This window comes from Coenobita brevimanus, chromosome 102, assembly GCF_032717465.1.
Source record: "Coenobita brevimanus isolate Jiangsu-jjx chromosome 102, ASM3271746v2, whole genome shotgun sequence".
Classification (NCBI taxonomy): Eukaryota; Metazoa; Arthropoda; class Malacostraca; order Decapoda; family Coenobitidae; genus Coenobita; species Coenobita brevimanus.
The window spans coordinates 31,039,796-31,062,781 of NC_137055.1; the positions used below are offsets into that span (position 1 = coordinate 31,039,796).

The 22,986-nt window shown below is 42.1% G+C and overlaps 1 protein-coding gene across 1 annotated transcript in view; it reads left to right on the forward strand.

Annotated features, from left to right (window-relative positions):
- LOC145415432 (glutamate receptor ionotropic, kainate glr-3-like) overlaps nt 1-22,986 on the forward strand; it is a 348,498-nt gene that overhangs the window by 293,041 nt on the left and 32,471 nt on the right. The gene's annotated exons all lie outside the window — the stretch shown is intronic.

Sequence of the window (22,986 nt, forward strand, 5' to 3'; positions counted from 1 at the left end):
GTTTTCTTGGTTTTTCAGTAGCACTATTATTCTAGGGAAGATCTAAATCTCTACTATTCGCAAACCGTTTGAGCTATAGCCCTTATTCTTTGCCATATTATGGTGTTGGTTGACTGCTTCATCTGACCAAATAACCTCCGAATCTGACTACCAAAATTGGGATAGGATCTACGAAAAAAAAAAAAAAAAAAATCGCCCTAAAGCTTAAGAACCATTTAAGTTAGAAGGTCGAAAATTTTACGCCATATACCTGGGACATGACCAGAATGCAGTGCTTTAAATAGTCCAGATTGGATCATTATTCTGAGATCGCCAATGGTCCAGAATTTTGGACTACTCTAGAAGACAGAGAAATCACCTAATTTTACATGACGAATAAAGCTAGAGCCACTGAACTTGGTGGCCGTATATATCTTGATGACCTAAGGTCACAGGCAGATCAATGACCCTGATCTCAATGTCCCCTTATAGCTCGGCCTCTAGTAAGCAATGGCTGTAGGAATTTTTTCTTAATCAAAATTTTCCTTCGACAATATTTTGGTGTTGTAGTTATTTATTAATGCAATTGTTGATGTTATTGTTATTATTACTAGCACACACTTGTCTTTGGTTACGCTTCATTGGTATAAAACCCCCAGCTATTCTTTCCCGGCTTGTTCATAAAATGAAATAATTATCCCTATGGACCTATTTTTCCCCTTGAATGCATTTTCCCCCTATGAACCTGTTGTTCCCCCATGGATCTATTCCCCCTTTGGATCCATTTTCCCCACGAACCTGTTTCCCAACGCATGGATCTATGTCCCTCCTCTGACGTATCTTACCCTTTGGACTTGTTTTTTCTTGCATCTATTTTCCTCTTTGGATCCATTTTGCCTCATGAACTTATCTCCATTGATGTATATTCCCTCCTAGACCTATGTTGCCTTATGAACGTGTTATCATGGACCTATTTTTGGTTTTGGATCCAATTTTCCTTATGGAACTATTTTCTCTGCATGGGCCTATTTCTCCCCATGTACCTATCTTGACTTATGGACCCATTTTCATCATGGATCTATTTTTGCCCTTGAACCCAACTTCCTCTATGGACCTGTTTTCCCTCATGTACCTGTTTTCCCCCTTGAACCGACCTGACCCTATAGACCTGTTTTGTTTGTTTGTTTGTTTGTTTTTCCCTCAGAAGTGTATATTTTATCATGGAGATTTTCCTCATGGACGTATTTTCACCATGGACCTATTTTCCCATGGACTTATCTTTCTCATGGGCTTATTTTTCCCACGGGCCCATTTTCCACCATGGAACTATTTTCCACCATAGAATTATTTCCTATCATGCGTTGATTTACCATCAAGGACCAATTTTTCATCATGAGCCTATTTCCTCCATTGAAATATTCCCTACATGCGTCTATTCCCCATTGTGCCTACTCTCACCATTAACCTATGTTTCTTTTGGATATATTATACCCATGGACCTATTTCTACCATGGATTTTTCAGTTTCTCACTACCTGTCACGGGGTTTTTAAAATAAATGCAATATTAAATGATATGTTCAGTAATACTGAAGAGCAGGGACAATGAATTGTCTTGCTAAATCAAGCAATGATTACTTTATGCTGGCTTGCTTCGCCGATTCTCTAAGAACCAGAATTTTTAAACTTTCTCAACAGTACACAGCAGAGACCAATTCCTCACAATTGCTGTTTTTTAGTACTGTTAGCCTCTGGAGAAAGTGACTTCACCCCTAACAATAAATAACTAATACTTTTAATGATATCAGGTTCTTGCTGATGCATTAACTCCTAGAAGGCACAACGGATTTTAAGCTTAATACAACAAGACTGGCCCAAGTACCAGTTATGAATAGCAAAGCGTTTATGCAAGCTAGGAGCTATAAAGGAAATAAGCTTAGTTATGGAGAAATGAAACACGAGTTTACATTACATTAAGCTCAAAGAAAAGAACTGTTAAATTTATTGATTACAAAGGAATAAATTTAACATTTCAAAATGAAATCAAAGTAAGGAGATCGCACTCACTCACTCACTCAAAAGCTAGACTCTTAAACCTAGGAAAACAACATGCGGTGCACCTGGCTGGCATGTGAGGGAACAGCACCTTAACTAAACTCTTAAGGATAGGAAATTGAAAAAGAAAATACTGGTCAAAGAGTGGACTAAGCAGATGATTGGGCGTCATTACTGGAAGGACACTGCACTCGCTTAAGTCTCTTGCCTATCACAGTATGTGGAAATCGGGAATGGCGGCACTACACTCCGGCCCAACCTGGTTTCGTGGCGCTCAAACCTTGACGGACTAACTCGTGGGAAAGAAGGGAGCACTGTGGCCGTATTTCTAACGGCTAGGATGAGCGAAACACGCCCAAAACAAATCGCTCAGCAGAAGCGCTAATGTCTCACACAAAGACGATCACTTATGACAGTGAAAAATTAATTTGAAAAGACTCCCGACCGAATGAGCGGTTAATTGAACGATAAACTGGGATTCCACTAGAGTTCGTGGTTTCCCACAAAAGCCAATGTCACTAGCCGACTCGTGACACTACCCAACCATTCAACCTCCAAACCCTGCCTACTTGCCTACTCACTCCACCCCACTCCCTGTCCACCCACCAACACCCACACCACCCCATTCCCTGCCCATCCACCCACTCACACCACTCCATCCCACTTTCACCCCAACTGAACCGACCCCACCACCCACATCCACGCCATCCCATTCCATCTTACCCATTAACCCAACAAATGCCACACTCCCCTCCCCTCCATGCCTCCTCACTCCTTACCCTACTCTCCTATCCACCTGTCCCTACCATCCTGCATCCATTACAGTTTCTCACTACCGAACCATCCAACCTACAAACCCTGCCAACTTGCCCACTCACTCCACCTCATTCCCTGTCCACCCACCAACACCTACAGCAACACATTCCCTGCCCATCCACCCACACCCACACCACCCCATCCCACTTACACATACCAACTGAACCGAGCCCACCACCCACATCCACCCCATCCCATTCCATCTTACCCATCACCCCAACAAATGCTACCCTCCCCTCCCCACCATGCCTCCCCACTCTCCACCCTACCCTCCTATCCACCTGTTCCTTCCATCCCACTCACCTTGCTCACCCCCACCCCATCCACCTACCTGCCCCACCTCTCCTATCTATCCCACTTCACTCTGTCCCACCCAATTGCCCACCCCATCCCATCCACTCAACCTTCCCTCCCACCAGCCCGCCCTGCTCACCTTGAAAACCCCACTCTGCCCACTCATCCACCAACACCACTCAACCTGCCCACCACACCCAAACTGACCACTCCATCTAGCCAGCCACCAACCTACTCACCCAGCCACCTACCTCCACCCGATGGCTTGCAGAATTACTTACACACACACACACACACACACACACACACACACACACACACACACAGCATCTATTACGGAGGTCGCACCTTAAATGGGTGCTGTCCTTGGAGAATCGACCAGTGTTTGTCAGCACTTGCTACCCACGCTTAAACATTGCTATATAATTCTTCCTCGCATTAAAAAAAAAAAAAAAAAAAAATGACCTCTCTATAACCTAACATCTGCAAGCCCATTAGTATGCAAGCGTGTGTGTACTCTAAAGATCAAAAGGTCAAAGTCATCACTCCTGTGGCATTTTTCTCCCTACTAATATATGCTTTGATTTCATTAAGAAAAGTGGGAACTCTTATTTTACACAACATCCTCAAGACTTAATGATATTTAGGCAGAACACAAAAGATATTGTTAGACCTGATTTTTAGCAGTGAGGAATTTTTGATTGAAGATATAAATAGTCCTCTCAGAAAAAGTGATCATGCCTGCTTATGTTTTGTTTGTGACTTCAAGACACAGAAGAGGAGACACAAGAAGATTGTATACATGTATGAAAATGCTGACTGGAAATGCCTGAGGGAAAATCTAAGTGTAACTGGAAGGAATATCTTGATGCAGGAAATGTTGAGATTTCTTGGGATAAATTTAAATATAAACTTATGAAGGCAGTTAATGGATGCATACCTAGTACAGGTGTTATGGAAAGACCAGGAAATATAAGGACCAATAAGATTCTATCTATGGATAGGACTGTTTGGACAAAAATTAAAAGAAAACACAGAATAAAGGAAAGGATAAAGAATGGACAAACTGAGGTTTTTGTAGGAGAAAATCGGAGGGCACAAGAAAACTATAGAGAAGGACTGAAAACTAGGTGACAAGGGAGTCCAAGAGAGGAATCATGATCCATGAATGGAACAATGAACAAATTCTAAAGACAAATCCCAAAATAGCTGGGAACTATATCCAATCAAAACTAAGAAGTACCACACGTATCCCAGAGCTATATAGTGATAAGAGAAGACAGATAAAGACCAAAAGTGATAAAGAAATATCAGAGATGTTTGTTGAGTTTCACTCAAGTGTTTACATGCTAGCCTGAGGAAAATATTCCAGAAGCTGTAAGGAAGCAAGCACCAATTCACTCTTCAACTGATTGGAACGAAGAGAACATTAGACGGAAAATAAATTTAAAAGAAAAATCACCAGGCCCAGATGGCATCCAACCCAAGTAATAAAGGAGTTAAAGAACAAACTGCAGCACTATTACAAATCCTCTTTGAACAATCAGGTGTCTATGTGGTGGAGAACTGGAAATATAACAGCGAAATTTTGGAAAGGAGATAGAAGTGATTCCTGTAATTATAGACCTGTCAGTCTCACCAACATAATTTGTAAAATGATGGCGACGATGGACTGAGAAAACTTGATAGCGCACACAAGAAGTAACACAAATTATTTTGTAAGAAACAGTATGGATTCATTTTTGACAGATCCTCGGTGTTACAAAGGATGAAGGTACTAGGCAAATGGACGGAGGCACTGGACGAGGAGCACTCGAATGTTATTTCATACTGTGGTTTTATTAACCCTGGATAAGCAACCTTGCCAATTGTAACATTGTGGGAAACCTGGGTAGGATATACCCCACAGAAAAATAAGAGTAAAATAAAATAGTTGCTATGCATTTAATGAGCGGCAAAAATAAATGAAAAACTCAAAATCACTCTGCTTTCTTTATAACCAAAAACTGATTATCAGATCATTTTCTAAGTATGACAAAAAATAAAATAGAGTAAACATGCAAATTGTGAAGGCAGTGCTTCTCAGTACCATGGACGGTAACCTAGAGTATATAATTCCCACAAGCACAAGCATCTAGGAGCAGGGGTAGGAATAAGACTCTCTCACCTGCAAAAGGGGTTTAAGGGCGGGTGAAAGAGGGAAGCAGAGATTCGCAGCCCTCGTTATTACCATGCGACAACCAATGGGAAACTAGTACCTGAGGTTGCCTATACTGGTACAATTGGGGTATAAAATTCCCACAGGCACAAAAAAGGCACCTAGGAGCAAGGGTAGAAAAAGACACCCCCACCTACAAAGAGGGTCTTAGGGCGGATGAAGGTAGAGGGAAGCAGAGATTTGCAGCCCACGTAATTACCACATGACAACCAATGAAACAGTTAGTGGGAAGTTATTACCCCAGGTTGCCTATCCAGGGTTAAAGTATCTGTCAAGTTCTACTTTAAAGGCTTGTAGAAAAAATAAAAAGTTATAATTTGGAGAAAAATAAGTAAAGTGGATTACATCATTCTTGAGTGACAGGAAGCAAAGAGTGGTGGTGAATGGCGAATGTCGGAATGGAAGAAAGTGAGCAGGGATGCGCCACAGGGATCTGTATTTGGACGTTTGCTTTTTGTTTTCTACATAAATGACCTATCTGAGGTATTGGAGAACAACTATGAAGAGTTTTTGCATGCCGATGACACCAAAATGTTTAGGAAGAATGATTTCAACGAAGTATGAGGACACAAGAGTTTCATGAAAATGTGCTGGGAGAAGTGGATGCTTAGCTTTCACCCCATTAAGTGCAAGACTATGCTGACAGGAAAATAAAAAACACCAAATATAAATTAAGATGGATGAGGCAATGGAAAAAGTACCATTGGAGAAAGACCAATGCATTATCATTGATAGTGAGTTGTCTTTTGAAGAACATACAGCAGATAATATAAATGGAGCAAACAGGATAGTTGGACTCATTAGGAGAACTTTCATATTTCTTGATGAAATTATATTCAGATCCCTTTTTACCACTCTGGTAAACTGAGTATGCAAGCCAGATATTGTGGCCATTCAAAGTTAAAAGGCATTACAGCTATCGAAAATGTACAGAGGTGTGCTACTAAGTTGGTGCCTTCATGGAAAGACCTACCAATTGGTGATAGATTAAGGAAAGTAAACCTGCCATATTTTACATATCGGCGTTCGAAGGGTGATATTATAGAGACATAAAATTGTCAATAGACTGTAGGATGAGGATGTCTGCAGTGATCTCTTCATTTTTCAGGATGATTCATGTACGAGAGGGCATAGCAAGAATATTGTCAAAAAACGAGCAAGACATACTTGTTTTCCAAAAGAATGAAGGAAAATTGGAATGTCACCCAAAGAAAGTAATCGGAGCAGAAAACACTGAGAAGTTTAAAAGTGAAATTGGCAAAGCGTGGAAAAATCGGAAACGAAGGTACAATTTTAAAGAAATAAATCACGTAAGCCTAGACCACCAAACCACCCACTCAGGTATGGGTCATAGAGATGAAAAGCCTCTTCCCGGGTATCGTCTGTGAGATAACTTTCTTGCAATGACTTACATTCCCCGACACATAACAACACTCGCTAAGAACTATCTTGCAGTGCATGCTATATCAACCGTAACGTATGTAACAGGTTAAATTCTATCTATCTATCTGTTGCCAGACGCCTTAATCCAGTTTGGGGTGGCCACAAACAAATCGTCTCCACGTCACCCTGTCCCCCCCCCCATTTCACTGCCCTGCTCCCAACTCACCCCCCCTCTCTCATATACCTCTCCACCCCATCCCTCCATCTCATCCTCGGCCTCCCCCTCCCTCTTCCCCCCTCCACCTCACTCATATACACTCTCTTCGTCAGTCTCTCACGCTACATCCTTTCCACATGGCCAAACCACCTCAGTGTGTTCCTCATAACGCTTCCTATCACATCCACAGCCACACCACAACGCTCCTTTATATCCTCATTCGTCAGCCTGTCTCTCCATGTGACTCCACAGGCTCCTCTTAAATAACTCATTTCCACTGCTCTCACTCTTGACTTGTGTCCCTCCAACAAAGTCCAAGCTTCACTTCATAGGTTAAATTAAAGTGGAAAAAACACAGTAATTATGATGTTTGCTCCATGTGACCAAACTACAAATAGCCTTACATTTGTTCATCTTAATTATGGAGTCATTATGATGCAAACATTTGTAGCGTTTGTCAGTCCATAGGGTTATACAGGCAAATGTTGATTTTGTAGACAATGGATTTATAGCGGACTGTGTCTGGAAAGCCGGTACTCCCTCAGTTCAGGATATGACAGCAAAACCACTGGTATAAGCATCAACATAGGACTGATGAGTCATTTACTTGTCTATTTTGAGGGAAAAAAAAAAAAACTTCAATTATAAATATGCCCCTTCTAAAATCTTTGGGGAACAAATGAAGCTTCACTCATGGTTAGATCATTTTTCCTGTCGCAGACACAGAAAGCATGCATGGAGTATTAGCTCACCAACGGCGACTGGTTTGTTTACATTTTTTACTAAAGTAAAGAGAGATGAGGAGGTAGTTTCACCCATCCGCGCCTGCGCAGATGTCGTGACGTCAAGTCAAATGAGAGAGAGAGAGAGAGAGAGGAGGGGAGGGTAAGGGAAGTGAGAAAAAATGGGTAGGCCGAATAAATGAAACAGAAAGTATGATATATATGCAGAGGAAGGGAGAGATGGGGGGGAGGGGAAGCGGAGAATGACAGAGAGAAAGACAGAAAGAAGGCATTTCAAACATATTTTTTTTAAAATGCTCGACTCTGGGCATAGGCTTCACAGCCTGCTCCCGAGGCCCAATAGTCCTCCTACATAACATACACCTCTACATGTCACCACGTCGGTGTATTATAATTACAAATCATGATAGATAGATAAATAGATAGATAGACAGCCCTATGCGAGCCTGGGAAAAGGAAATGAGCTTGCAAGTTACACTGAGGAAAAGCTGACGACAGATTACGAAGTAGCCAGTAAGGAGATGATGCAGTTAGTTGTCAGCAGTCCAACCGTGAACAAAGACCTAGTGACCATACACACACATACACACATACTCACACACAGGCTGCTAGATCTTTCCACTCACAAGGAACACACGTGACACACCCCTGCTACACCAGAATTTAGGAAAGAGAGCTCAGAAGGAGACAAGCCTTAGAACAGGCAGGTCAGAAAAAGAAAGGGCTTAGCAACTTGAGAGAGAGAGAGAGAGGGAGCCAGAGCGAGACAGAGAGATAGCTAGCGGGACTCTATACTCCACTCTGTGTGAGAGACTTGTTAAAATTTCCAAGACAAATAAAAATAGTCCCATACTATTCTTTACCTCTCCTGTCACTACATGACAAATGGGAAGCTACTCCAAGATATAAAAACCGCTCGTCTACAAGTCTAATATATATATATATATATATATATATATATATATATATATATATATATATATATATAACTCAACCACAAAGGAACCACAAAGTCTTTTATGACATTTGGTAGCAGCGAACGTATACGAACCTCGTCTACGAATCAACATTGAATTCCCACAAAATATCAAGATTGAAAACAAAAAGAATACCTCTCACAACCAACAACACAACCAGCTCCTGAAAGTATTCTCTCCAACCAGCCCCCTCCGTCTCCCTGATCATCATGCTGATGCAGAGGTGAAGAGATCACACAACGCCTTGCAAGTAGTTTAACAAAATATTGATACGCTCTTGCAACTTCTACGACGAACCAGCGAATCTACGGACATCGTCTCCGAATTAAAAGCAAATTTCTACAAAAGCAGGCGAGACTCTACAAGATTAGCTTCAGTTCTACAGTGAATCCCTACAAAATACAGCCTACAAAACAACTCTATAATCTTCACGTAACTTCAAGCAGCAACAAGAAGAATATAAAACAAAGCAAGTAAAGAAGAGGAGAGACCAACAAGCACACAAGCCCCCACCACTCTCTCCCGCCATTCGCTGACGCAGAGGTCAAGACACGCAGCAAAACACCAAGTCCATATTCACAACTCATCTTACTCACCCGTCTTCACTCAAGTTACTCATCGCTACTCATTCACTCACCACAGCTACCAGTGTGGGAAGCCGACGTCACCATGTGCTGAGATGACATCACAACGCGAGTCTGCCATGCCAAGCAACGTGTGACTGACACCAGGCACTTCTCACCCACTACTCATTACTCATTATTCACATAGCTCCTACTCATACTCATTTATTTTCACAGTTAAGTTGGAAATTCGACGTTCTATGCTGAGGTTTGCCTGGGACAGCCGTTAACCACCACAAACACCAGGCCATGGAATTTCCTGAGTAATATCGTCCATCAACACACCACTAGAATTATCAAGAGATCTTCAATCAAACCTGTATTTTTCTCCCGAGATCGACTTTTGTATCGACACACCTCTACGATCTGTATCAAGTGGGTAAAATTATACTTGCTCATTTCTTCTCAGATGACAGAGAAATCACCTAATTTTACATGACGAATAAAGCTAGAGCCACTGAACTTGGTGGCCGTATATATCTTGATGACCTAAGGTCACAGGCAGATCAATGACCCTGATCTCAATGTCCCCTTATAGCTCGGCCTCTAGTAAGCAATGGCTGTAGGAATTTTTTCTTAATCAAAATTTTCCTTCGACAATATTTTGGTGTTGTAGTTATTTATTAATGCAATTGTTGATGTTATTGTTATTATTACTAGCACACACTTGTCTTTGGTTACGCTTCATTGGTATAAAACCCCCAGCTATTCTTTCCCGGCTTGTTCATAAAATGAAATAATTATCCCTATGGACCTATTTTTCCCCTTGAATGCATTTTCCCCCTATGAACCTGTTGTTCCCCCATGGATCTATTCCCCCTTTGGATCCATTTTCCCCACGAACCTGTTTCCCAACGCATGGATCTATGTCCCTCCTCTGACGTATCTTACCCTTTGGACTTGTTTTTTCTTGCATCTATTTTCCTCTTTGGATCCATTTTGCCTCATGAACTTATCTCCATTGATGTATATTCCCTCCTAGACCTATGTTGCCTTATGAACGTGTTATCATGGACCTATTTTTGGTTTTGGATCCAATTTTCCTTATGGAACTATTTTCTCTGCATGGGCCTATTTCTCCCCATGTACCTATCTTGACTTATGGACCCATTTTCATCATGGATCTATTTTTGCCCTTGAACCCAACTTCCTCTATGGACCTGTTTTCCCTCATGTACCTGTTTTCCCCCTTGAACCGACCTGACCCTATAGACCTGTTTTGTTTGTTTGTTTGTTTTTCCCTCAGAAGTGTATATTTTATCATGGAGATTTTCCTCATGGACGTATTTTCACCATGGACCTATTTTCCCATGGACTTATCTTTCTCATGGGCTTATTTTTCCCACGGGCCCATTTTCCACCATGGAACTATTTTCCACCATAGAATTATTTCCTATCATGCGTTGATTTACCATCAAGGACCAATTTTTCATCATGAGCCTATTTCCTCCATTGAAATATTCCCTACATGCGTCTATTCCCCATTGTGCCTACTCTCACCATTAACCTATGTTTCTTTTGGATATATTATACCCATGGACCTATTTCTACCATGGATTTTTCAGTTTCTCACTACCTGTCACGGGGTTTTTAAAATAAATGCAATATTAAATGATATGTTCAGTAATACTGAAGAGCAGGGACAATGAATTGTCTTGCTAAATCAAGCAATGATTACTTTATGCTGGCTTGCTTCGCCGATTCTCTAAGAACCAGAATTTTTAAACTTTCTCAACAGTACACAGCAGAGACCAATTCCTCACAATTGCTGTTTTTTAGTACTGTTAGCCTCTGGAGAAAGTGACTTCACCCCTAACAATAAATAACTAATACTTTTAATGATATCAGGTTCTTGCTGATGCATTAACTCCTAGAAGGCACAACGGATTTTAAGCTTAATACAACAAGACTGGCCCAAGTACCAGTTATGAATAGCAAAGCGTTTATGCAAGCTAGGAGCTATAAAGGAAATAAGCTTAGTTATGGAGAAATGAAACACGAGTTTACATTACATTAAGCTCAAAGAAAAAGAACTGTTAAATTTATTGATTACAAAGGAATAAATTTAACATTTCAAAATGAAATCAAAGTAAGGAGATCGCACTCACTCACTCACTCAAAAGCTAGACTCTTAAACCTAGGAAAACAACATGCGGTGCACCTGGCTGGCATGTGAGGGAACAGCACCTTAACTAAACTCTTAAGTCTAGGAAAATGAAAAGAAAATACTGGTCAAAGAGTGGACTAAGCAGATGATTGGGCGTCATTACTGGAAGGACACTGCACTCGCTTAAGTCTCTTGCCTATCACAGTATGTGGAAATCGGGAATGGCGGCACTACACTCCGGCCCAACCTGGTTTCGTGGCGCTCAAACCTTGACGGACTAACTCGTGGGAAAGAAGGGAGCACTGTGGCCGTATTTCTAACGGCTAGGATGAGCGAAACACGCCCAAAACAAATCGCTCAGCAGAAGCGCTAATGTCTCACACAAAGACGATCACTTATGACAGTGAAAAATTAATTTGAAAAGACTCCCGACCGAATGAGCGGTTAATTGAACGATAAACTGGGATTCCACTAGAGTTCGTGGTTTCCCACAAAAGCCAATGTCACTAGCCGACTCGTGACACTACCCAACCATTCAACCTCCAAACCCTGCCTACTTGCCTACTCACTCCACCCCACTCCCTGTCCACCCACCAACACCCACACCACCCCATTCCCTGCCCATCCACCCACTCACACCACTCCATCCCACTTTCACCCCAACTGAACCGACCCCACCACCCACATCCACGCCATCCCATTCCATCTTACCCATTAACCCAACAAATGCCACACTCCCCTCCCCTCCATGCCTCCTCACTCCTTACCCTACTCTCCTATCCACCTGTCCCTACCATCCTGCATCCATTACAGTTTCTCACTACCGAACCATCCAACCTACAAACCCTGCCAACTTGCCCACTCACTCCACCTCATTCCCTGTCCACCCACCAACACCTACAGCAACACATTCCCTGCCCATCCACCCACACTCACACCACCCCATCCCACTTACACATACCAACTGAACCGAGCCCACCACCCACATCCACCCCATCCCATTCCATCTTACCCATCACCCCAACAAATGCTACCCTCCCCTCCCCACCATGCCTCCCCACTCTCCACCCTACCCTCCTATCCACCTGTTCCTTCCATCCCACTCACCTTGCTCACCCCCACCCCATCCACCTACCTGCCCCACCTCTCCTATCTATCCCACTTCACTCTGTCCCACCCAATTGCCCACCCCATCCCACCCACTCAACCTTCCCTCCCACCAGCCCGCCCTGCTCACCTTGAAAACCCCACTCTGCCCACTCATCCACCAACACCACTCAACCTGCCCACCACACCCAAACTGACCACTCCATCTAGCCAGCCACCAACCTACTCACCCAGCCACCTACCTCCACCCGATGGCTTGCAGAATTACTTACACACACACACACACACACACACACACACACACACACACACAGCATCTATTACGGAGGTCGCACCTTAAATGGGTGCTGTCCTTGGAGAATCGACCAGTGTTTGTCAGCACTTGCTACCCACGCTTAAACATTGCTATATAATTCTTCCTCGCATTAAAAAAAAAAAAAAAAAAAAATGACCTCTCTATAACCTAACATCTGCAAGCCCATTAGTATGCAAGCGTGTGTGTACTCTAAAGATCAAAAGGTCAAAGTCATCACTCCTGTGGCATTTTTCTCCCTACTAATATATGCTTTGATTTCATTAAGAAAAGTGGGAACTCTTATTTTACACAACATCCTCAAGACTTAATGATATTTAGGCAGAACACAAAAGATATTGTTAGACCTGATTTTTAGCAGTGAGGAATTTTTGATTGAAGATATAAATAGTCCTCTCAGAAAAAGTGATCATGCCTGCTTATGTTTTGTTTGTGACTTCAAGACACAGAAGAGGAGACACAAGAAGATTGTATACATGTATGAAAATGCTGACTGGAAATGCCTGAGGGAAAATCTAAGTGTAACTGGAAGGAATATCTTGATGCAGGAAATGTTGAGATTTCTTGGGATAAATTTAAATATAAACTTATGAAGGCAGTTAATGGATGCATACCTAGTACAGGTGTTATGGAAAGACCAGGAAATATAAGGACCAATAAGATTCTATCTATGGATAGGACTGTTTGGACAAAAATTAAAAGAAAACACAGAATAAAGGAAAGGATAAAGAATGGACAAACTGAGGTTTTTGTAGGAGAAAATCGGAGGGCACAAGAAAACTATAGAGAAGGACTGAAAACTAGGTGACAAGGGAGTCCAAGAGAGGAATCATGATCCATGAATGGAACAATGAACAAATTCTAAAGACAAATCCCAAAATAGCTGGGAACTATATCCAATCAAAACTAAGAAGTACCACACGTATCCCAGAGCTATATAGTGATAAGAGAAGACAGATAAAGACCAAAAGTGATAAAGAAATATCAGAGATGTTTGTTGAGTTTCACTCAAGTGTTTACATGCTAGCCTGAGGAAAATATTCCAGAAGCTGTAAGGAAGCAAGCACCAATTCACTCTTCAACTGATTGGAACGAAGAGAACATTAGACGGAAAATAAATTTAAAAGAAAAAATCACCAGGCCCAGATGGCATCCAACCCAAGTAATAAAGGAGTTAAAGAACAAACTGCAGCACTATTACAAATCCTCTTTGAACAATCAGGTGTCTATGTGGTGGAGAACTGGAAATATAACAGCGAAATTTTGGAAAGGAGATAGAAGTGATTCCTGTAATTATAGACCTGTCAGTCTCACCAACATAATTTGTAAAATGATGGCGACGATGGACTGAGAAAACTTGATAGCGCACACAAGAAGTAACACAAATTATTTTGTAAGAAACAGTATGGATTCATTTTTGACAGATCCTCGGTGTTACAAAGGATGAAGGTACTAGGCAAATGGACGGAGGCACTGGACGAGGAGCACTCGAATGTTATTTCATACTGTGGTTTTATTAACCCTGGATAAGCAACCTTGCCAATTGTAACATTGTGGGAAACCTGGGTAGGATATACCCCACAGAAAAATAAGAGTAAAATAAAATAGTTGCTATGCATTTAATGAGCGGCAAAAATAAATGAAAAACTCAAAATCACTCTGCTTTCTTTATAACCAAAAACTGATTATCAGATCATTTTCTAAGTATGACAAAAAATAAAATAGAGTAAACATGCAAATTGTGAAGGCAGTGCTTCTCAGTACCATGGACGGTAACCTAGAGTATATAATTCCCACAAGCACAAGCATCTAGGAGCAGGGGTAGGAATAAGACTCTCTCACCTGCAAAAGGGGTTTAAGGGCGGGTGAAAGAGGGAAGCAGAGATTCGCAGCCCTCGTTATTACCATGCGACAACCAATGGGAAACTAGTACCTGAGGTTGCCTATACTGGTACAATTGGGGTATAAAATTCCCACAGGCACAAAAAAGGCACCTAGGAGCAAGGGTAGAAAAAAGACACCCCCACCTACAAAGAGGGTCTTAGGGCGGATGAAGGTAGAGGGAAGCAGAGATTTGCAGCCCACGTAATTACCACATGACAACCAATGAAACAGTTAGTGGGAAGTTATTACCCCAGGTTGCCTATCCAGGGTTAAAGTATCTGTCAAGTTCTACTTTAAAGGCTTGTAGAAAAAATAAAAAGTTATAATTTGGAGAAAAATAAGTAAAGTGGATTACATCATTCTTGAGTGACAGGAAGCAAAGAGTGGTGGTGAATGGCGAATGTCGGAATGGAAGAAAGTGAGCAGGGATGCGCCACAGGGATCTGTATTTGGACGTTTGCTTTTTGTTTTCTACATAAATGACCTATCTGAGGTATTGGAGAACAACTATGAAGAGTTTTTGCATGCCGATGACACCAAAATGTTTAGGAAGAATGATTTCAACGAAGTATGAGGACACAAGAGTTTCATGAAAATGTGCTGGGAGAAGTGGATGCTTAGCTTTCACCCCATTAAGTGCAAGACTATGCTGACAGGAAAATAAAAAACACCAAATATAAATTAAGATGGATGAGGCAATGGAAAAAGTACCATTGGAGAAAGACCAATGCATTATCATTGATAGTGAGTTGTCTTTTGAAGAACATACAGCAGATAATATAAATGGAGCAAACAGGATAGTTGGACTCATTAGGAGAACTTTCATATTTCTTGATGAAATTATATTCAGATCCCTTTTTACCACTCTGGTAAACTGAGTATGCAAGCCAGATATTGTGGCCATTCAAAGTTAAAAGGCATTACAGCTATCGAAAATGTACAGAGGTGTGCTACTAAGTTGGTGCCTTCATGGAAAGACCTACCAATTGGTGATAGATTAAGGAAAGTAAACCTGCCATATTTTACATATCGGCGTTCGAAGGGTGATATTATAGAGACATAAAATTGTCAATAGACTGTAGGATGAGGATGTCTGCAGTGATCTCTTCATTTTTCAGGATGATTCATGTACGAGAGGGCATAGCAAGAATATTGTCAAAAAACGAGCAAGACATACTTGTTTTGCAAAAGAATGAAGGAAAATTGGAATGTCACCCAAAGAAAGTAATCGGAGCAGAAAACACTGAGAAGTTTAAAAGTGAAATTGGCAAAGCGTGGAAAAATCGGAAACGAAGGTACAATTTTAAAGAAATAAATCACGTAAGCCTAGACCACCAAACCACCCACTCAGGTATGGGTCATAGAGATGAAAAGCCTCTTCCCGGGTATCGTCTGTGAGATAACTTTCTTGCAATGACTTACATTCCCCGACACATAACAACACTCGCTAAGAACTATCTTGCAGTGCATGCTATATCAACCGTAACGTATGTAACAGGTTAAATTCTATCTATCTATCTGTTGCCAGACGCCTTAATCCAGTTTGGGGTGGCCACAAACAAATCGTCTCCACGTCACCCTGTCCCCCCCCCCCATTTCACTGCCCTGCTCCCAACTCACCCCCCCTCTCTCATATACCTCTCCACCCCATCCCTCCATCTCATCCTCGGCCTCCCCCTCCCTCTTCCCCCCTCCACCTCACTCATATACACTCTCTTCGTCAGTCTCTCACGCTACATCCTTTCCACATGGCCAAACCACCTCAGTGTGTTCCTCATAACGCTTCCTATCACATCCACAGCCACACCACAACGCTCCTTTATATCCTCATTCGTCAGCCTGTCTCTCCATGTGACTCCACAGGCTCCTCTTAAATAACTCATTTCCACTGCTCTCACTCTTGACTTGTGTCCCTCCAACAAAGTCCAAGCTTCACTTCATAGGTTAAATTAAAGTGGAAAAAACACAGTAATTATGATGTTTGCTCCATGTGACCAAACTACAAATAGCCTTACATTTGTTCATCTTAATTATGGAGTCATTATGATGCAAACATTTGTAGCGTTTGTCAGTCCATAGGGTTATACAGGCAAATGTTGATTTTGTAGACAATGGATTTATAGCGGACTGTGTCTGGAAAGCCGGTACTCCCTCAGTTCAGGATATGACAGCAAAACCACTGGTATAAGCATCAACATAGGACTGATGAGTCATTTACTTGTCTATTTTGAGGGAAAAAAAAAAAAAACTTCAATTATAAATATGCCCCTTCTAAAATCTTTGGGGAACAAATGAAGCTTCACTCATGGTTAGATCATTTTTCCTGTCGCAGACACAGAAAGCATGCATGGAGTATTAGCTCACCAACGGCGACTGGTTTGTTTACATTTTTTACTAAAGTAAAGAGAGATGAGGAGGTAGTTTCACCCATCCGCGCCTGCGCAGATGTCGTGACGTCAAGTCAAATGAGAGAGAGAGAGAGAGAGAGGAGGGGAGGGTAAGGGAAGTGAGAAAAAATGGGTAGGCCGAATAAATGAAACAGAAAGTATGATATATATGCAGAGGAAGGGAGAGATGGGGGGGAGGGGAAGCGGAGAATGACAGAGAGAAAGACAGAAAGAAGGCATTTCAAACATATTTTTTTTTAAATGCTCGACTCTGGGCATAGGCTTCACAGCCTGCTCCCGAGGCCCAATAGTCCTCCTACATAACATACACCTCTACATGTCACCACGTCGGTGTATTATAATTACAAATCATGATAGATAGATAAATAGATAGATAGACAGCCCTATGCGAGCCTGGGAAAAGGAAATGAGCTTGCAAGTTACACTGAGGAAAAGCTGACGACAGATTACGAAGTAGCCAGTAAGGAGATGATGCAGTTAGTTGTCAGCAGTCCAACCGTGAACAAAGACCTAGTGACCATACACACACATACACACATACTCACACACAGGCTGCTAGATCTTTCCACTCACAAGGAACACACGTGACACACCCCTGCTACACCAGAATTTAGGAAAGAGAGCTCAGAAGGAGACAAGCCTTAGAACAGGCAGGTCAGAAAAAGAAAGGGCTTAGCAACTTGAGAGAGAGAGAGAGAGAGGGAGCCAGAGCGAGACAGAGAGATAGCTAGCGGGACTCTATACTCCACTCTGTGTGAGAGACTTGTTAAAATTTCCAAGACAAATAAAAATAGTCCTATACTATTCTTTACCTCTCCTGTCACTACATGACAAATGGGAAGCTACTCCAAGATATAAAAACCGCTCGTCTACAAGTCTAATATATATATATATATATATATATATATATATATATATATAACTCAACCACAAAGGAACCACAAAGTCTTTTATGACATTTGGTAGCAGCGAACGTATACGAACCTCGTCTACGAATCAACATTGAATTCCCACAAAATATCAAGATTGAAAACAAAAAGAATACCTCTCACAACCAACAACACAACCAGCTCCTGAAAGTATTCTCTCCAACCAGCCCCCTCCGTCTCCCTGATCATCATGCTGATGCAGAGGTGAAGAGATCACACAACGCCTTGCAAGTAGTTTAACAAAATATTGATACGCTCTTGCAACTTCTACGACGAACCAGCGAATCTACGGACATCGTCTCCGAATTAAAAGCAAATTTCTACAAAAGCAGGCGAGACTCTACAAGATTAGCTTCAGTTCTACAGTGAATCCCTACAAAATACAGCCTACAAAACAACTCTATAATCTTCACGTAACTTCAAGCAGCAACAAGAAGAATATAAAACAAAGCAAGTAAAGAAGAGGAGAGACCAACAAGCACACAAGCCCCCACCACTCTCTCCCGCCATTCGCTGACGCAGAGGTCAAGACACGCAGCAAAACACCAAGTCCATATTCACAACTCATCTTACTCACCCGTCTTCACTCAAGTTACTCATCGCTACTCATTCACTCACCACAGCTACCAGTGTGGGAAGCCGACGTCACCATGTGCTGAGATGACATCACAACGCGAGTCTGCCATGCCAAGCAACGTGTGACTGACACCAGGCACTTCTCACCCACTACTCATTACTCATTATTCACATAGCTCCTACTCATACTCATTTATTTTCACAGTTAAGTTGGAAATTCGACGTTCTATGCTGAGGTTTGCCTGGGACAGCCGTTAACCACCACAAACACCAGGCCATGGAATTTCCTGAGTAATATCGTCCATCAACACACCACTAGAATTATCAAGAGATCTTCAATCAAACCTGTATTTTTCTCCCGAGATCGACTTTTGTATCGACACACCTCTACGATCTGTATCAAGTGGGTAAAATTATACTTGCTCATTTCTTCTCAGATGACAGAGAAATCACCTAATTTTACATGACGAATAAAGCTAGAGCCACTGAACTTGGTGGCCGTATATATCTTGATGACCTAAGGTCACAGGCAGATCAATGACCCTGATCTCAATGTCCCCTTATAGCTCGGCCTCTAGTAAGCAATGGCTGTAGGAATTTTTTCTTAATCAAAATTTTCCTTCGACAATATTTTGGTGTTGTAGTTATTTATTAATGCAATTGTTGATGTTATTGTTATTATTACTAGCACACACTTGTCTTTGGTTACGCTTCATTGGTATAAAACCCCCAGCTATTCTTTCCCGGCTTGTTCATAAAATGAAATAATTATCCCTATGGACCTATTTTTCCCCTTGAATGCATTTTCCCCCTATGAACCTGTTGTTCCCCCATGGATCTATTCCCCCTTTGGATCCATTTTCCCCACGAACCTGTTTCCCAACGCATGGATCTATGTCCCTCCTCTGACGTATCTTACCCTTTGGACTTGTTTTTTCTTGCATCTATTTTCCTCTTTGGATCCATTTTGCCTCATGAACTTATCTCCATTGATGTATATTCCCTCCTAGACCTATGTTGCCTTATGAACGTGTTATCATGGACCTATTTTTGGTTTTGGATCCAATTTTCCTTATGGAACTATTTTCTCTGCATGGGCCTATTTCTCCCCATGTACCTATCTTGACTTATGGACCCATTTTCATCATGGATCTATTTTTGCCCTTGAACCCAACTTCCTCTATGGACCTGTTTTCCCTCATGTACCTGTTTTCCCCCTTGAACCGACCTGACCCTATAGACCTGTTTTGTTTGTTTGTTTGTTTGTTTTTCCCTCAGAAGTGTATATTTTATCATGGAGATTTTCCTCATGGACGTATTTTCACCATGGACCTATTTTCCCATGGACTTATCTTTCTCATGGGCTTATTTTTCCCACGGGCCCATTTTCCACCATGGAACTATTTTCCACCATAGAATTATTTCCTATCATGCGTTGATTTACCATCAAGGACCAATTTTTCATCATGAGCCTATTTCCTCCATTGAAATATTCCCTACATGCGTCTATTCCCCATTGTGCCTACTCTCACCATTAACCTATGTTTCTTTTGGATATATTATACCCATGGACCTATTTCTACCATGGATTTTTCAGTTTCTCACTACCTGTCACGGGGTTTTTAAAATAAATGCAATATTAAATGATATGTTCAGTAATACTGAAGAGCAGGGACAATGAATTGTCTTGCTAAATCAAGCAATGATTACTTTATGCTGGCTTGCTTCGCCGATTCTCTAAGAACCAGAATTTTTAAACTTTCTCAACAGTACACAGCAGAGACCAATTCCTCACAATTGCTGTTTTTTAGTACTGTTAGCCTCTGGAGAAAGTGACTTCACCCCTAACAATAAATAACTAATACTTTTAATGATATCAGGTTCTTGCTGATGCATTAACTCCTAGAAGGCACAACGGATTTTAAGCTTAATACAACAAGACTGGCCCAAGTACCAGTTATGAATAGCAAAGCGTTTATGCAAGCTAGGAGCTATAAAGGAAATAAGCTTAGTTATGGAGAAATGAAACACGAGTTTACATTACATTAAGCTCAAAGAAAAAGAACTGTTAAATTTATTGATTACAAAGGAATAAATTTAACATTTCAAAATGAAATCAAAGTAAGGAGATCGCACTCACTCACTCACTCAAAAGCTAGACTCTTAAACCTAGGAAAACAACATGCGGTGCACCTGGCTGGCATGTGAGGGAACAGCACCTTAACTAAACTCTTAAGTCTAGGAAAATGAAAAGAAAATACTGGTCAAAGAGTGGACTAAGCAGATGATTGGGCGTCATTACTGGAAGGACACTGCACTCGCTTAAGTCTCTTGCCTATCACAGTATGTGGAAATCGGGAATGGCGGCACTACACTCCGGCCCAACCTGGTTTCGTGGCGCTCAAACCTTGACGGACTAACTCGTGGGAAAGAAGGGAGCACTGTGGCCGTATTTCTAACGGCTAGGATGAGCGAAACACGCCCAAAACAAATCGCTCAGCAGAAGCGCTAATGTCTCACACAAAGACGATCACTTATGACAGTGAAAAATTAATTTGAAAAGACTCCCGACCGAATGAGCGGTTAATTGAACGATAAACTGGGATTCCACTAGAGTTCGTGGTTTCCCACAAAAGCCAATGTCACTAGCCGACTCGTGACACTACCCAACCATTCAACCTCCAAACCCTGCCTACTTGCCTACTCACTCCACCCCACTCCCTGTCCACCCACCAACACCCACACCACCCCATTCCCTGCCCATCCACCCACTCACACCACTCCATCCCACTTTCACCCCAACTGAACCGACCCCACCACCCACATCCACGCCATCCCATTCCATCTTACCCATTAACCCAACAAATGCCACACTCCCCTCCCCTCCATGCCTCCTCACTCCTTACCCTACTCTCCTATCCACCTGTCCCTACCATCCTGCATCCATTACAGTTTCTCACTACCGAACCATCCAACCTACAAACCCTGCCAACTTGCCCACTCACTCCACCTCATTCCCTGTCCACCCACCAACACCTACAGCAACACATTCCCTGCCCATCCACCCACACCCACACCACCCCATCCCACTTACACATACCAACTGAACCGAGCCCACCACCCACATCCACCCCATCCCATTCCATCTTACCCATCACCCCAACAAATGCTACCCTCCCCTCCCCACCATGCCTCCCCACTCTCCACCCTACCCTCCTATCCACCTGTTCCTTCCATCCCACTCACCTTGCTCACCCCCACCCCATCCACCTACCTGCCCCACCTCTCCTATCTATCCCACTTCACTCTGTCCCACCCAATTGCCCACCCCATCCCACCCACTCAACCTTCCCTCCCACCAGCCCGCCCTGCTCACCTTGAAAACCCCACTCTGCCCACTCATCCACCAACACCACTCAACCTGCCCACCACACCCAAACTGACCACTCCATCTAGCCAGCCACCAACCTACTCACCCAGCCACCTACCTCCACCCGATGGCTTGCAGAATTACTTACACACACACACACACACACACACACACACACACACACACACACACACACAGCATCTATTACGGAGGTCGCACCTTAAATGGGTGCTGTCCTTGGAGAATCGACCAGTGTTTGTCAGCACTTGCTACCCACGCTTAAACATTGCTATATAATTCTTCCTCGCATTAAAAAAAAAAAAAAAAAAAATGACCTCTCTATAACCTAACATCTGCAAGCCCATTAGTATGCAAGCGTGTGTGTACTCTAAAGATCAAAAGGTCAAAGTCATCACTCCTGTGGCATTTTTCTCCCTACTAATATATGCTTTGATTTCATTAAGAAAAGTGGGAACTCTTATTTTACACAACATCCTCAAGACTTAATGATATTTAGGCAGAACACAAAAGATATTGTTAGACCTGATTTTTAGCAGTGAGGAATTTTTGATTGAAGATATAAATAGTCCTCTCAGAAAAAGTGATCATGCCTGCTTATGTTTTGTTTGTGACTTCAAGACACAGAAGAGGAGACACAAGAAGATTGTATACATGTATGAAAATGCTGACTGGAAATGCCTGAGGGAAAATCTAAGTGTAACTGGAAGGAATATCTTGATGCAGGAAATGTTGAGATTTCTTGGGATAAATTTAAATATAAACTTATGAAGGCAGTTAATGGATGCATACCTAGTACAGGTGTTATGGAAAGACCAGGAAATATAAGGACCAATAAGATTCTATCTATGGATAGGACTGTTTGGACAAAAATTAAAAGAAAACACAGAATAAAGGAAAGGATAAAGAATGGACAAACTGAGGTTTTTGTAGGAGAAAATCGGAGGGCACAAGAAAACTATAGAGAAGGA